Genomic DNA, 15748 nt, shown 5'->3' with positions numbered 1-15748 from the left:
TCTATGTTTTCTTTCACATGACTGTTATGGATGTTTTGCGTGACTACACATGCATAACCTAATCTGAACTGCTTGCCTTTTCAATGAGGAGTGGTAGGCAGGGAGCAAGGGAGAGTATTTGGAACTTAAAGTTGTATAAATGAATTTAAAAATTGTTTTTACATGTAACTGGGGTAAAATAAATAATTTTTTTTTAAAAAGAGAAAAGAATAAGTATCAGAAATGTAATGAAAATTCTGATTGTGGACTCAGAAACTGTTTTCTAAGAATCTGCCTACCTAAATTCAAAGGGTTAGCACCCACGTGATGAAAAATTTCCACTCACTACCTACTAAAGTACAGAAGGGGCTTTAATCTGCTTTGTTGTTCAGTCATTTCAGTAGTGTCCAACCCTTTGTGAACCCATTTGGGGTTTCCATAGCAAAGAAACTGGAACGATTTACCATTTCCTTCTCTAGTGGATCCATTTTGTCAGACAACCAGAGGTTAAGTGATTTGCCCAGGTTCACATAGCTAGGAAATGTCTGTTGTATTTGAACTCAGGTCTTCCCGGCTCTAGGCTCTATCCACTGAGCCACTTGCTGTCTAATCTGCGTAAGTGATTAAATGAGATAGTACATGTAAACTATTTTATAAACATTAAAGTGCTACCTAAATGTGAGTTCTAATTATCACATTCAATGTCTTTAGTGAAGAAAGTACCCACCAATAATGAAATCAAAGATTCTTAAAATACACCTATAAGAATTTCTAGGGGGCATCTAGGTGGTGGACTGGATAGAGCACTGGCTCTGAAGACAGGAGGACCTGAGTTCAAACCCAGCCTCAGACACATAACACTCAACATCTGTGTGACCATGAGCAAATCACTTACCCCCACTGCCTAGCTAAAAAAATAAAAAATTAAAAAATTAAAAAAGAATTTCTATATCTAGAAGGAGAAAAAAAGCTTAAGAAGTAGGGGCTTGGTCAGCATAGATATTTAAAAAGTCTCAAATTTGTCTTTTTTTTTTTCCTGGGTAAGTAGTCTTATAAAAATTTAGGTGTTTTTCTTTCTTTAAATCTATTTAATCTCTACAACTAGTAATGTTTTATGTGGGGAACTCAAGAGAAATGAAAGATGTTTAAATGCAACAATGCAACATGATGCCTTTTCCCATCACACGAAATAGTAAAACTTTCAACTTCTACAAAAAATATTTTTAAAAAGGCAAAATGACAAAAAAAACCTTTCTACATTTCCTCTACATAGGTACCCATGATTTTTGCCAAAAGCAATAAGGAATTAAATATAATCATATGTTAATATATGTTAATATATGCATATTCTTTTAAAAAATGATTTTCTTTCAAACATTTTTTCCTTTTGCATTATTTTTCACTTTCTATTACCAAATCAGGAGCTCATTCATATGAGAAACAGAAAAATTGATGATTTTTTAACCACGTATGGATAAGAGAAACAGATGTTGCTCAGAAAAGTTTAAAAATATTGTGTGTGTGTGTGTGGTGACAAATAGAGAAAGATGGGGGAGTGGGGGATGTTGGGGAAGTATTTTCCAAACATTAGGCTCCAACTACATTTGAAATCTCTTTATCTGGACATAAAATCCAGGGTCAACAAAATTTTTAAATGAACTAGGTAAAATCACAACAAATAGGAAACAAAACTAATTATCAGAACCTATTATATGCAGTTACTAGCCAACAAAAATCAAAACAAAATAAACAGCTTACTTTCAAAAATAAAAAATACATAAACAAAAGAGAAACAGTTGAAGGGTAAGAGATACTTATATCAAATTCCTCCAATAAGGGTTAGGTTTCAGAGATATGCAGAAAACTAACAAATATATGACCAAAGCCATTCCCCAATAGATAAATGCTCCAAAAATATGAATAAATTTTTTCCCAAAAGAACTGCATACTACTAAAATCTACATGAAAGAATGCTCTAAATTACTATAATAAAAGAAATACAAACTGAGACAAATCAGAAAATTGGCACAGGTGATGAAATATGGGAATAGTTGATGTTGGGGACATGGAACGATAGGCACACTACTGCTTTGAGAAAACTATTAATTAGTACAATCATTCCTTATTTTTCAGAAAAGTGGGTAAAAAAATTATTTTCTGTTCATTTTTTTTTAAAGGGAAGGATGCTACAGATGTGAAATGTTGGAAGCACTTTCAGATGAGGTTATTCTGTCATCAAATTAAACTACTCACACTCACACCCACACCTATCCTTCCCCACAAACATACAAACACACATCTACCTCTCACTCCCATACTTTGTAATGTCTAGTATATATTCTCCTATGTATACTTTCTCTGATTTGTTTTCCTACAGAATTGGCTAAATGGAATTCCCCTTTGATAAATGCTATTTGTGTTCATTGCAGAATTGGTACTTGGTGAGAACGGAATCAAGTCTTGGATATAAAGCTTGGGGTCCTTCTTCCTCCAATAATGACGACAAGGCAATCAGAAGTTACACTGAATCTGATCACATCTCCTAGCCAAACAGTATTTAAGAGAGCATATAGATACACCCTTAGCCTGATAATCTCCCCTCTCTGAGGAGAGGAGAGCAGCCTCTGACCCCAACTTCCTGGTTCCTCTCCTGGCAGGAATACAAGTCTCCTCTGGAAAAATTTCAAGGGAGAAGAGACTGGAGATGTCTAATCTACCTCCCTTTGAGTCACACAATGACATCTCCATGCTATATGCATGTATTACAACCCTTGCCACAAACAGAAATATTATTGGTTAAGAGTAGCTCAAGAGGTAAAACCTAAAAAAAAAAAAAGAGTAAATCTATAACAAGAATAAGAATGAACTCAGAAAAAAAAATGGCTTGAAGGAAGAGGGTTTGGTTTTTTGCTTGTTTTCCTTTTTTTTTTTTTAAATAATGAAACCTGAATTGAAATCAGAGCTCTGGAGGAAAAAATCTAAAGGATTATAAATAAGCTAATACACAGAATAGAAAATATTTCTGAAGTAATAGATGACCACAACCCCCTATGGGCAGGGGACAGGCCTCAAAAAAAGCTATCTACACGTGCCTCTCACTTACAATCTGATTTCTGACTTCATAACCCAACTACAATTTCTCTCCTCCCCAAAGTAATCACTGACCTCTGAATTACAGAATCCAATGGCCTTTTCTTATCCCTATTTTTTAAAGGATGTGCAGGATTTGAAACTAGTGTCTTCCTCATCTCCTGGGTACTTATCTGGACTTTCCTTTCTCCAACATATTTAATCAGTTGTTGGTTCTATCAAACTGTCTCTCCATTCCATCCCCTTAGTTCAGGACTTCATCACAGAATACAATTTGACAACTGGAAGGGACTTGGACTTCACAAGACATCTACTCTAGCCCATAAATGAAAATGAGCCCCACTATGACAAACCTAACAAGTGATGGTTTAGCCTCCACTTGAAGAAATCCACAGTGAAGGAAACCACCCTATTCTACAGACAGTCCATTCCACTTCTTGAGAGTTCTAATTTTTAGGAAGTTTTTACTGACATCCAAGCATAAATCTGTCTCCTGGTAACTCCCACCCATTGCTCCTAGTTCTACCCTCTGAAGCCAAAGAGAACAGATCTACCTAATCTCTCTTCCACATGACAGCCCTAAAAACACATGAACACAGCTATCATGTGGCCCTTAAGTCTTCTCCAGAGTATACGTTTCCAGTTTCTTTAAACAGTCCTCAGAAATCATGAAGTCAAAGCCCTTCACCCTCCTATGGACACTACTATCCAGATTATAAATATCTTTGTTGAGCTACCTCATCTAAAACTGAACTTAATACTTCAGATGAGGAGGGCAGAGCACAAATGGATTATCATCTCCTTATTCCTAGATGAGAGTGTCACTTTTAATGTAGCCCAAATTGCATGAGCTGCTTGGGCTGCCCCACCACCCTGCTGACAATAACCCCACTTCCCATCTTTTTCAGAAAAATTGTTGCTTCATCATTCCTCCCCCATCTTATACTTGTGAAGTTGATCTCTTGTAATTCTTGTCCATGAATTTACATTTATTCCTACTGAATTTGATCGTATTAGATTTAGCCCAATGCTTTAGACTATGATGAAGATCCTTTTGGATCCTTACTATCATCCCTCCTAGTTTGAAGCCATGTGCAAAGATATCCTTCCCATCTTGGCATCACCTGCAAATATAATAATGAACAAACATGCCATTTATGTCTTTATCTAAGTTATTAAAGAAAATGTTAAGTAGCATAGGGACAAGTACAGATCCTTGGGCATTGCACCGCAAGGAGTAACAAGAGGTTCCTGCCATATTGTCACTGAACCAGGGAAACATTAACAACTACACTTTAAACCAGGCCACGCAACCATTTCAGAATCCATCTATTTGTATTATCAGTTAATCCACATATCTGTATCTTCTCCAAAAGAATAATATCAGATACTTTAACAAAACCTTTGCCAAAATTTGAATAAACTCTAAGCATAGCATTCCCTTCAATCGAGTCTTACTCAGACTACTACACAGATATTATACATTAACACATACGTATTACATACCATTACACTTATTAGGTATCCCTGTCTCAAGTCTCTCCTCTCTCTAATCCACCCTCCAAATGGTTGCTAAAATGGTATTCATAAAGCACAAGTCTATGTCACTCCCTTACTCAACAAACTGCAGTGGCTCCCTTGTGCCTTTAGGATAAAAAACAAGCTTCTTTCTTCGGTATTTAAAAAACATCATGGAATACCTTTCTAGACTTAAAAATTATTCCTATCTCAAACAATCTATAATCCAGTCAAAATGGCATACTCATTTTCTCTTAAAACACAAACATTCCATCTTGTCTCTGTGACTTTTCAATATGCTCCCCATACCTACAATACACTTGCTTCTCACTTCTCCTCCCAGGCACCTTCAAAATTCAGCTCACATGTGCCATGCCTCTCATTTTAGCCCTTTCAGGATCCCCCAGATGCTAGTGACACCTCCCTCCTTGAAATTACCTTGTACTTTGTTGTTGTTCAGCTGTTTTCAGTCACGTCTGACTCTTATGACCCCATCTGGGGTTTACTTGGCAAAGATACTGGAGGCAAACAGGGTTAAGTGACTTGCCCCCAAGGTCACACACCTAATGTCTGAGGCCAGATTTGAACAGAGAAAGATGAGTCTGCCTCAAGACCCAGCACACTGTTCAGTGCATCACCTAGCTGCCCTATCTTGCATTTATTTATTACATACATTTTCACCTGCTTTTTATGTGCACATCTCCCTTTCTCCCTGCCCCCCAGACTATAAATTCCTTGAGGGTGGTTAACATTTTTGTCTTGGTATCCACTGCACCCAGAAAAGTTCACTGACCAAAAAGATTGCTTATTTGAGTATTAATGTTCTCATCTGTGTGTGTGCATGCATGCGTGCATATGAGTGAACATTTTCATTGCAATGCTTCTGTCTTATATTGCAAGCTACTAGATAGCAGTCATGCTATCTAATTAGAGATTTTGACAACAATTTCTAATAACCAGATCCAGGAGTAGAAACTTGGTTATGGGTCTGAAAAAGAAAGAACTCTAAGCAACAGACAAGTATAATGTAGTGACAAACTGGAGGGGAAAGGAGGAAGGAATTTTTAGCATGACAGAAGCAAGACAATGAAACAAAAGCAGAATAGGAGATCAGACAACTTACTACCTGTTAGATTTCAGGCAACTCCCTTCATTTCTCTTGGCCTCAGCTTCAGCATTTATACAATGAATAGGTTAAACTAGATTACCTTTAAAAATCCCTTCTAGTTCTAAATCCGTAACTATATTATATGACGGAAAACAGAGGTGAGAGAATTTCAGAAAGAGAAGAAGGGGCTCAACAGTCACCGTCTCGAACTACAAAAGGAAAGACTTACAAAGTTGGACAAAATGAGATATAGAATGGATTGATGGGGATGGACAAAAAAAACTTGTTTCATATGTTAACAAGTGACCTCAGGTACCTTTTTAAAGACTTTTTCAATCTTTTCCATTCTTCAGAGTAAGCATCAACTTTTAATGTAATTATCATTTACTTGAGTGACCCCTCATCCAAATACCCATAGATTCTGAAGAAGTGCATACTTCAATTTTTAAATACACCAAGAAAATTCCTTTAACTCCTGTGAGCCTCAGGTGAGGGTGTGTATATATAATTGCTGGAGTTCTTATAATTCAAATATTATAGTCAGACTTCATTAAAAGATTAGTAACTACTATATAGCAACTACATCTAGATGGAATGGGAAAACCATTAAAATCTCTCTTTACTACAATACATTTATACATACATAATGCTTGACAGTTGCAAAGTATATTACATATATTCTTACTTTTGACAACTTTAAGTATGGTCACGCAACAAGTATTTATTAAGCATCTATGTGCCACACATTGTGCTAAAAAAATAGGGATACAAATAAAGATAAAAGGACAATCCCTGCTCTCAAGGAGCCATACAGTGTAGTACATGGATAATTTCCATTTCACAGACAACAGGCCTGAGGCTCACAGAGGCTAAGTAATTTGCTTACTATAAAATTACAGAGCTGAAATTACAGGTAAGAGCTGGGACTTCAACTCAGGTCATATGATTCAAGTCTGAGGCTATTTCCAATACAACATGCTAGCAGAATTAGACACTTAACATGATTTTTGATGATTACTGTAAAATCATCAAGTGGCCTGACTTTTTGAAACTTCAGAATCCCTTAAACTTAAAATTGTGTAAAGCAATACAGGGGAAAATGCCTTAAAAAACTAAGGCCATTCTTATACCTTTTAAAAACATAAATGTAATTTAACTGATAAAGCATTACACGCTGTATTTTAGAACAGTACATATTATACCAAAGCAGCCACTTAAAATTAGCATGTAGACTCACTATATGCATTAAACCAATCTTAGAAATTGACCTCTGAAATAAAACAACTGTAAAGAAATTATCAAGCAGGGGTGACAATGCTTTTCCAATGTCTTCTAAAAACAAATTCTAGTCAACTTAACTTAAACTCTAACATCTCTGATTCCTAGGCCCAAAAATTACCCTTCTCAAATTCCTTACACCAACATAATCTTTGAAGCCAAGATAAAGCGATTAAGGCGTTGGAGGATGATAGGAGTCAAAAAGCCTTCAATCAGATAGAAAATCGTTACATTATCAATCAGCATTTAATATTTTTAAAGTTACCAAAACAGTTATAAACTTACTAAGAAAGCCTCACAAAATAAAGGTTTTAACTTACTAAGAAAGCCTCACAAAATAAAGGTTTTAAAGATAAATTTAAAATCTAAAACTTAAAAAAAAAAAATCTGGAGTGCCAGGATCAATTCAGTAATCTTGTCTTTTTTCTCAGTTGAATGTCAAACGAAAATAATTAATACGTCTATCTGTATTTTAGTTAATTTTGGTATTCTTCTTATGGAAACTATAAGGTCTTAAGATTTAAGCACAGAAAGGGAGTCACAAGACAGAAGAATTAAGGAAGAAAACACAATTACAATGAAATCTTAATAGCTTATATAAGCATCAGTTTTTAAAACATGCATTTTTCTTGTCTAGCTATATGTTGCTTTATAAACTCTTCTATTTAGTCCCATGGACGGTACTTCCTTACAGAGATATTTCAGAAACACTACTCGTATCTTCTCACTTCAAAGGAAAGAGAATACTGTGACCAAAATGACAATATTAAAGAAACTGACAATCACTCTGACCTTTAACACTGATGGAAAAGTTCACATTAAAAACTAAAAAGACCAGTTAATTCCTTTTTATCATGTTTCAATGAATGAATTTTATAAAGTCATCCAAGTAAATTTTTAAGGCTACCATTTCCCATCTATACAAAAATAATGTCCATGATATCGTGTACTGTTTGAGAAAATATATCAGGATTAGTCATTGCTACAGCTTCCACGAAGCAAAATGGTTGAAGTAAAAATTAAATAACTTATATTTCTATATCACATTTCTATATTTTATATAATCACATTTTAAAAATAAAATTCTTTACTATTAGAGCAGAAAAGTATAATTTCACATTCCTAAAAACCATAAAAAATTTTTAGCTACTCTTTCCACTTAATTTGCTAAATAAAATGACTAATTCTGGCTCAAAATAATCGTTTGTTATCATACAATAAAATTTATTACACATCTATTATTTTCCTATATTATAAATGCACGAAAAAGAAACTAACCCGAATATGCTAATTCAAGTAGAATGTCCACAATTTCAAAAGTAAAATCTAGTTTTAAGCATAGTTTTTTCCTTTTCCCTGCTGATAGAAATTATTGATTTAATATCCAAAAGCTAGCATAGCAAACAATAGCATTAATTTGTTACACTGAAAAAATATATTGAATAATTCTTTTGGAACAATGCCTACCTTTAGATATATTCCACAGAAACAAATTGTTGCTGCATTTACCATTACCTGGACTGTTTCACTTGAAAGCTTTCCTTCTTACTTGGAATGAAACTGCCGTTTTTTGAGAAAGTGAATCTACAACAAAGCCCATGCTGCTATGCTGAAACACTAGCAAATGGGAAAGCAGCTATTTGCATTTGTTGATTTAAGCGGGGGGGGGGGGGGGGGGGGGGGGGGGGGACGGGACTAAGGAGACTGCTAAAGTAATTCACATATTGTCTGCAGGCTGTATTGACAGTGATCATCAGTCACCTGCTCATACTTCCTTCACCCCTGCCTTCAGAGAGAGACCAAAGGTTACACTGGGTCAAAGAATCTGGAAAGAAATGAGAAAACGTGCAAAATCTAGCTGCCAACCCACTGCATCTGTAGACAAAGTTATCCCCGCTGGACCACATGTTCCAAAAACTAAGACATTTTAATAGTCTCAAGAGAACTTGTTAAACTGTATCACTGAAAAAAAAAAAAGGAAACTCCAGTCTCTGCTTGCAATTACTGCAATATTTAACTATAATATTTTAACCAGAAAAAGGACATTTGTTTTTCCAAGATACTTCTTTGCATCACAATAGCCTCCTAATTTACACAAGCAAACCATTTGTTTCAACCTGCTCTAATGAAAAAGAAAATGTCAGCTGTTTTAAATTTCAAGGACTTTAGGAGAATCATTTGGTTTCTATCCATCTTATTTATACTCAACATGAGTAGTAATAATCCTTTCCAATATTATTGATTATACACACTAGGCTTATAAACTTCAATAAATGCAAAAAACTAAATGTTTTTAAATGTGCTACAAAAATAACTTAAACTGTTAAGAAAATTAAACAAATAGATCCCTTTCTTTTAAGGTAATTCAGCCTCTGTTAGTCCTCATTTCTTATGCCATACCTAAGGTAAAAACATTGCTTTATATTAAGCAGTTAAAACTGGATTTATACACATTTCTAACACTGCTATAAACCAGAAACACTGGTGAAAGGGGAAGAAGTAGAAGAGTCTATCCTTTAAAAAACAATGACAACGATGACAACAAACCCTCCAGATCTCTAATGTTAAAATTTTGGGGTAAAATGAAAATGATGATCTAGTTTTCTCTCTTAATTTTTAATTAAAGAACAGTGTTAGTCATAGTATTTTAGCTTTATTTTTAGAAGAAAATTATATGTGGAAGAAAAATGAAATATTTTCATGTTTGCTTAAGGAAAACCCTGAAATATTTCTCAGGAGACAAAGTTTTCTGAAAACTTTAAGTAGGAAAATGTTCCAGGGTTTTGTTAGATATATATATGCATTATATATATACATATATATATGCATTAATGCATACTTCATTTAAAAACTAATGATATACAATAGTGAATTTCAACTTTTTTTCATTAAGCAAGTTTTCCATTTAATTAACACATACACAATAAACTGAGATGGGTTAAAGAACCATTTTTCCCCTAAACTTAGAAAAAATACATGACAATAACAGTTTAAAAAAAGATATATTTTGGTCATAAAATAATAATAAAGATTAATAAGATATTAAAGGGAATAAATTCGAATTGTTCAAATAAGACAAATATGCATGTATCTCACTATATATATCTCACTAGAGATATAACTGGTACTTAGAACTGGCTCAAAAAGCAAAATCTTTGTTTTATAAATATTGAATTAATTAACAGCATTATATGTCAATTAGATAAGGTATTGCTGCTTGTAACAAATTCTCCACAAAATTGTTTGTGAGGAAATTCTGTTTTTCCTCTGTACAATTTAAGCTATATTCCTATAAAAAGTTCCTTCATTGACTTCACAATAAACTTTTGTAAATGAAAAGGCCAAAACCATAGTCTGGTACGACAGGTTAGTAACTGCATTTTCCTGACTTCAGGATTTTCCCTTCTCAAATTAGTTCCCAGTCAAACAACATCCCTTTGGATCAGAGGAATTTATCATATGCCCTTGGGGTTCTCCAACTCCACACTCACAGCATCTGGCATTTTGCTCCCCTGCTTAAAACCTTTAAGTATACTTATATTCTCTGAAAAAGGCCACAAAAATCATACTTTGTCATTACCATATACACCACCACGAAAATCAATTACTTTTGAACTGTTATGTTAACAAAGAACAAATTTCATTTCACTTTATCAACTGTCAGTCCAAATATATTAAAACATGATTCATAAAAACAAGGTTTATCTATAAAGCATTATGATAGAAAAGTAGAAAAAAATGGATATACAAATTGGTTTAGAGAAAGAACATTTTGCGATAAATGTGGGGGAAATCTGTATTCAAAATATAGAGAAAAAAATTATACTGAAAATATTTATTCCAGACGTATCTGATTTTCCAATTCAAGAAAAGTGTTTCATCTTGCCCATAAATATAACTGCTAAGGAAGCTAGAAGTAACTTAATTTCTTGTCCTGTACACAAAATTCTGAAGGAGAAAAGTCTAGGTTTAAAACTACTTGCTTAGTTTTTTTCCCCCCAGAGATACAAAAAAGACAAAGTGTTTCTATTCAGAACACACATGAATTTTAAGATATTTCTAATCCCAACTCTGTTCTTAAATTACATAACTTCTATGGATCTAAACTTTCTAATTTGTCAAGAAACTAAAGGAATTGGATCAGATAATTTGTAGGAACTGGATCAGATAATCTGTAAGTATTCAGAAATAAATGATTGTTTTATATTAGAGTACTGAATTTTATTACTAGTATATGTGATATATTTTACTATTCCACCTCTTTAAAGAGTTCCTACACAGATTAAAGGAAAAAAATTAGGAAACGAGATCTTCAATTTAAGAGCAAAGAAAACTATATTTAATTGCAAACAATACTTATGATAAACTTCATTTTAATTATAAATTAACACTGGTATTTAAAGAGCAAATTTTAACATGACATTAACAGCATCCTAGAGTGCTTTTCCCCTCACAGATGCCATAGCTTTGGATAATATTAGTAAATCAGCTGAAATGTCACAGAACTAACAGAAAGCAAAGGTCCCGAAAAAGTTGAGATAGGCAAATCCCTTGCTTTCGACGTGTAAGATGTGTTTCAACTTTGAACTAAAAGTGAAAGAAAAAACAAGCAAAAAAAAATCTACACTAACTTCTGTTAACATTTTCTACTCAAATTTCTTTTCCTACTGGATTTTTCTACCAATAGTGTAGATAACACAGCTCTGTCCTTTGCCTTTGAAATTATCTGACCACTGGTAATTGAAAACAGCTGTTGGAGAAAGTTTTGAAATGAATTCTATATGCTTTTGTTACTGTACTTTTTCAAGCTTTTCTGAATTAAAATATTGTTTTGCTTAATATTAAATTACATTAAAAAGAATACAAGTCACTTGAGCAATACCACATTTCTTTTTTAAAGGATTATCCAGCTGAATATTCACTCCTCATTAACTGTCTGGAAACATTTAAAAGTGTTATTCTGAATATAAAGATCTCGAATGAAAGTAATTACAGATAGCTTAACAAGTAAATATTAATGTAGTCCTATGATATTTAATAAACTTTAAAATATGAAAAGGCAAATTTAACATTTTACAATCTTTAACACAATTTCAGTTTCCTTTTATCTCTCATCATCAACAAATTTCATGGACACTAACATTAAAAACCTATTTAAATCTGAAGTTTTCCCTATCTATAACAGAACCTCACAACTAAGTAAGTCCATGTTGGACCCTCAAATCCTTTTACCTTAAACCAAAAAAAAAGTAATTTTTTAAAGTAGGAGTAGGGTTGATGGAAAGTTAAGAATCTGATAAAGAACCACCAGCTTAAGCTGACAAAGTGCCACACCAAAAGGGGAAGGATCTGAAGACATCAATCTAACACACCAGGGAGCCTGTACTTTGCAAGTCAAAACAGCCTGGCGTTTCAATACCCTCTTCACAGGTCAAATAAAGAGCAGGTTGATAAACTGAGACATTACCCTATATACCCCAATCTCTCCAGCAAAGGGCCTGGAAAAGGCTTCAAATGAAAACGTCCAACTCTTTTGGCAGTCAGGCTGCTGAAGCCTATAAACCCTGTCTTATAATAATGTTTTAAAATACACAGGATTTACAAACGAACCCAATTACACTGAAATAAAGTTACTAATATTTTTTTTTGAAGTTCACAGAATCCAAGTAAAAGACTCCTAGTAGAGCACAATTAGCTGTTAACATAATCCATATGTCTAGAACCACAGAAATACAGAACTTCGGAGCTGAAAGGGAACTCAAAAATCACCTAGTCCATCATGTAACTGAACAGGAATCCTACAGTATCCCTAAAAAATGGATTCTCCTTCAGGACTTCCAGTGTAAGGAAGCTGACCTCCATCTCTAAGGCTGCCCATTTAATTTTGGACCTCTTACAGAAGGGATGCTAACTCTTATCCCCAAGGTAATCCAAAACATTTTGAGAGAGCTCTTAGCTGTTAGAAAGTTTTTTATTACAAGGAGGTGAAATTTGTCTCTCTATAACTTCTTCCAATTGCTCCTAATTCTACACTTTGGGGCAACTCAGATTAAATCTTACCACTTTTCCACATAACAGCTCTTCAAATTCACCTGAAGACAGATTTCATGACTGTCCCTGCTCAAAATCTCTGTCTTTATTTCTTTCAACCAATCCTTGTCTTCAGTTCCTCACCTTTTAGATCGCCTTCCTCTGCATGTGATCCAATTTGTCAATCAATTGATTACAAAAAGATTTATTAAGCTCCTACTATGTGCTAGGGGCATTATGTTAGATACTGAAGAAACAAATGCAAACGAAACAATCTGTACTCTCAAGGAACTTACATTCTGACTAGGCAGACAACAAGCAAGCATATAAGTATATACAAAATAAACACTAAAAGCCTTCTCAGGTCACTTCTGCCTTGACAGTCAGTGTTTGATTGCTATTCTTTGAGTATTCCTTAAGACTTCATTCCTACAGTTTTTACCACAACAATGTCCACACAGATATTGAGTTCACATACTGAAATGTTTTTACATTTCTTGTCAAATATTGTGGAAGAATATATTCAATCAAAATAGCTCCAGCAAATGCTAGGTTTTTTAATTACTCTGTTTTGGTATATAACCATCAAACTCAAAAAGGATCTTTAAAAATTCCAGTTGAGTATGTCTGTATGTTTATCTCCTTTTCAAAATATTCTGAAATATTAATAGTGTTTTTGTCATGCATTGTCATATTAAGCACCATAATTTCTGGGGTCTGCATTAAAGATTTTCAAAAAATCTTCTGCTTTTCCCTTCTCAGATTTTAATTGCACCTCAATTTCATCTTTTATTCTGTCTAATCTAGGCTTAAGAAAGAAGTTATTTCTTAGAATTTCCCTGTACTGGTTGGCAATATGTTGTAGTGTGTAATTTAGAGATGAAGTTATCATCGACAAAAAGCAGGATCAAGTCCCTTATAAGATCTGTTTCAAATTTTGTTAGAATAAAGAACTGGGATATAATAAAAACATTCACATCTCATTCTATTTCATTTGTAGTCTGTGCAGTTTGGTGGCCAGTGCTATCTATACTGAAGTATTTCTCGTAGGTGTGGTATTCGTATTTCCAAATACATGCTTTTATGGTACCAAAATATAAAAAGGAGTACCACTTAATCCACTACCCTCCATGTCAAAGCAATCAACGTGATTTTCTGTAAGGACAGACTTCAACCTCATACTGCTACCTCCTCTCCTTTGTCTCTCAGAAGTAAATCTATCACAGTTACCAAGATTCTAACCCTCAGTGGTATTACCAAAATTCAAGTAGTCAGGGTCCCTGCCAGGCCTTCATAACTATTATAAAAGTCTTGGGACACACACAAAACTCTGGTGGGCACTCTCCATGTCTACCACTGCCCTGCCCACCCTCCATGAATGATGAATTAGGTTCTGAGTATTATTATCATTTGCTTTCTTTTGATAATACATTAGATGGAGTTCAGATAGAAATGGCTTTAATGCAGTGCTTTAGGTTGCTTAACTAGTCTGACAAATTATTATTATTATAATCCTCTTTCTTTTCATATTAGATGGGGTTCAGATAGAAATGGTCATAGAACAAGTCATTATTTTGCTACTGTTCTTTTACACTTACATGTTTCATGAACTTGGTAGTATATAGGAGATAAAATGACTGCTGTCTATAGCTGAATGAAATATTAGAGTGTAAATTCAACTTCTATAAACTCACTACAAGCTTCTTAGGGACAATTCTAGCAGAAAACACAATTGGAATGACATTTCACTTCTGGTGACAGATGGTTTTAATTTCTTCTACTAGGTCTTTATATTTCAAAAACTTCTATCCCATATAACTTGAAGACTATGAATATTCTTAAATTTTTAACAATTCTTCACATACAGTCAGTCAATAAGCATTTTTTAAGCACTTAGTATGTACCAGGCACTGTGCTTAAGTCCACTTAAATATACATATTGCAGCAGAACTGGAAACAAAGCAGATGTTAATCAACTGGAGAATAGTTAAACAAGTTGAAGTTCTTTAATTTTTTTTAAGGCAATTGGGGTTAAGTGACTTGCCCAGGGTCACACAGCTAGTAAGTGTGTCAAGTGTTTGGTCTGAGGCCAGATTTGAACTCAGGTACTCCTGACTTCAGGGCCGGTGCTCTATCCACTGTGCCACCTAGCTGCCCCGAAGTTCTTTAATTTAATGGGATTAATTTATTGGGCTGTAACATAAAAGCAATATCTAAAATACAGAGAAGAACAGGGAGACTTAGAAGAACTCCAAAGTGAAGAAAGAAGAACCAGGAAAAAAAAATACAGCGTGACTACAACAATGTATTAAAAAAAGAACAACAAAACCTAAACAATCAAAACTGAATACTGTCAGATTACAATGACCAAGCTTGGCCCTAGAAGAAAGTTCTGAGGAGTCTTCTCCCCCACCCCACTCTAAAGGTAGAAGACTATGGGTATGGAACAAGATATGTGGAATCAAGCTTTTTCAGTATGTGTGTTGGTTTTTCTGTACAGTTTTTTTTCCCTCTTTTCTATTCTTCATTATAAGGGACTGTGTATTGTACCAGAGAGTAGGGAGAGAGAACAGGGATAGTTTCTGTAAAATACTGAGGAAAGAGGATGCTTTCATTTGTGATATGATAGATACTGGTGTTGTATATGTGTTTTTAACAACTGTTTTGATAAAAAACCAATCTGATGGCTGAAGTTGTGCTGTCAAACTCAAAAAAAGGCTTATCAGAGTTTCAGTCCAAGTAAAT

General features: G+C 34.1%; 1 protein-coding gene across 3 annotated transcripts in view; it reads right to left on the bottom strand.

Moving 5' to 3' along the window:
* The window catches only part of SCML2 (Scm polycomb group protein like 2), a 145996-nt gene that overhangs the window by 63745 nt on the left and 66503 nt on the right, over positions 1–15748 (bottom strand). The window lies entirely within an intron of this gene.

Source organism: Phascolarctos cinereus, unplaced genomic scaffold (assembly GCF_003287225.1).
Source record: "Phascolarctos cinereus isolate Bilbo 61053 unplaced genomic scaffold, phaCin_HiC Scaffold_726;HRSCAF=1367, whole genome shotgun sequence".
Taxonomy (NCBI): Eukaryota; Metazoa; Chordata; class Mammalia; order Diprotodontia; family Phascolarctidae; genus Phascolarctos; species Phascolarctos cinereus.
The sequence above is the reverse complement of the archived record's forward strand: the minus strand, read 5'-3'. Positions and strand labels throughout refer to the sequence as shown.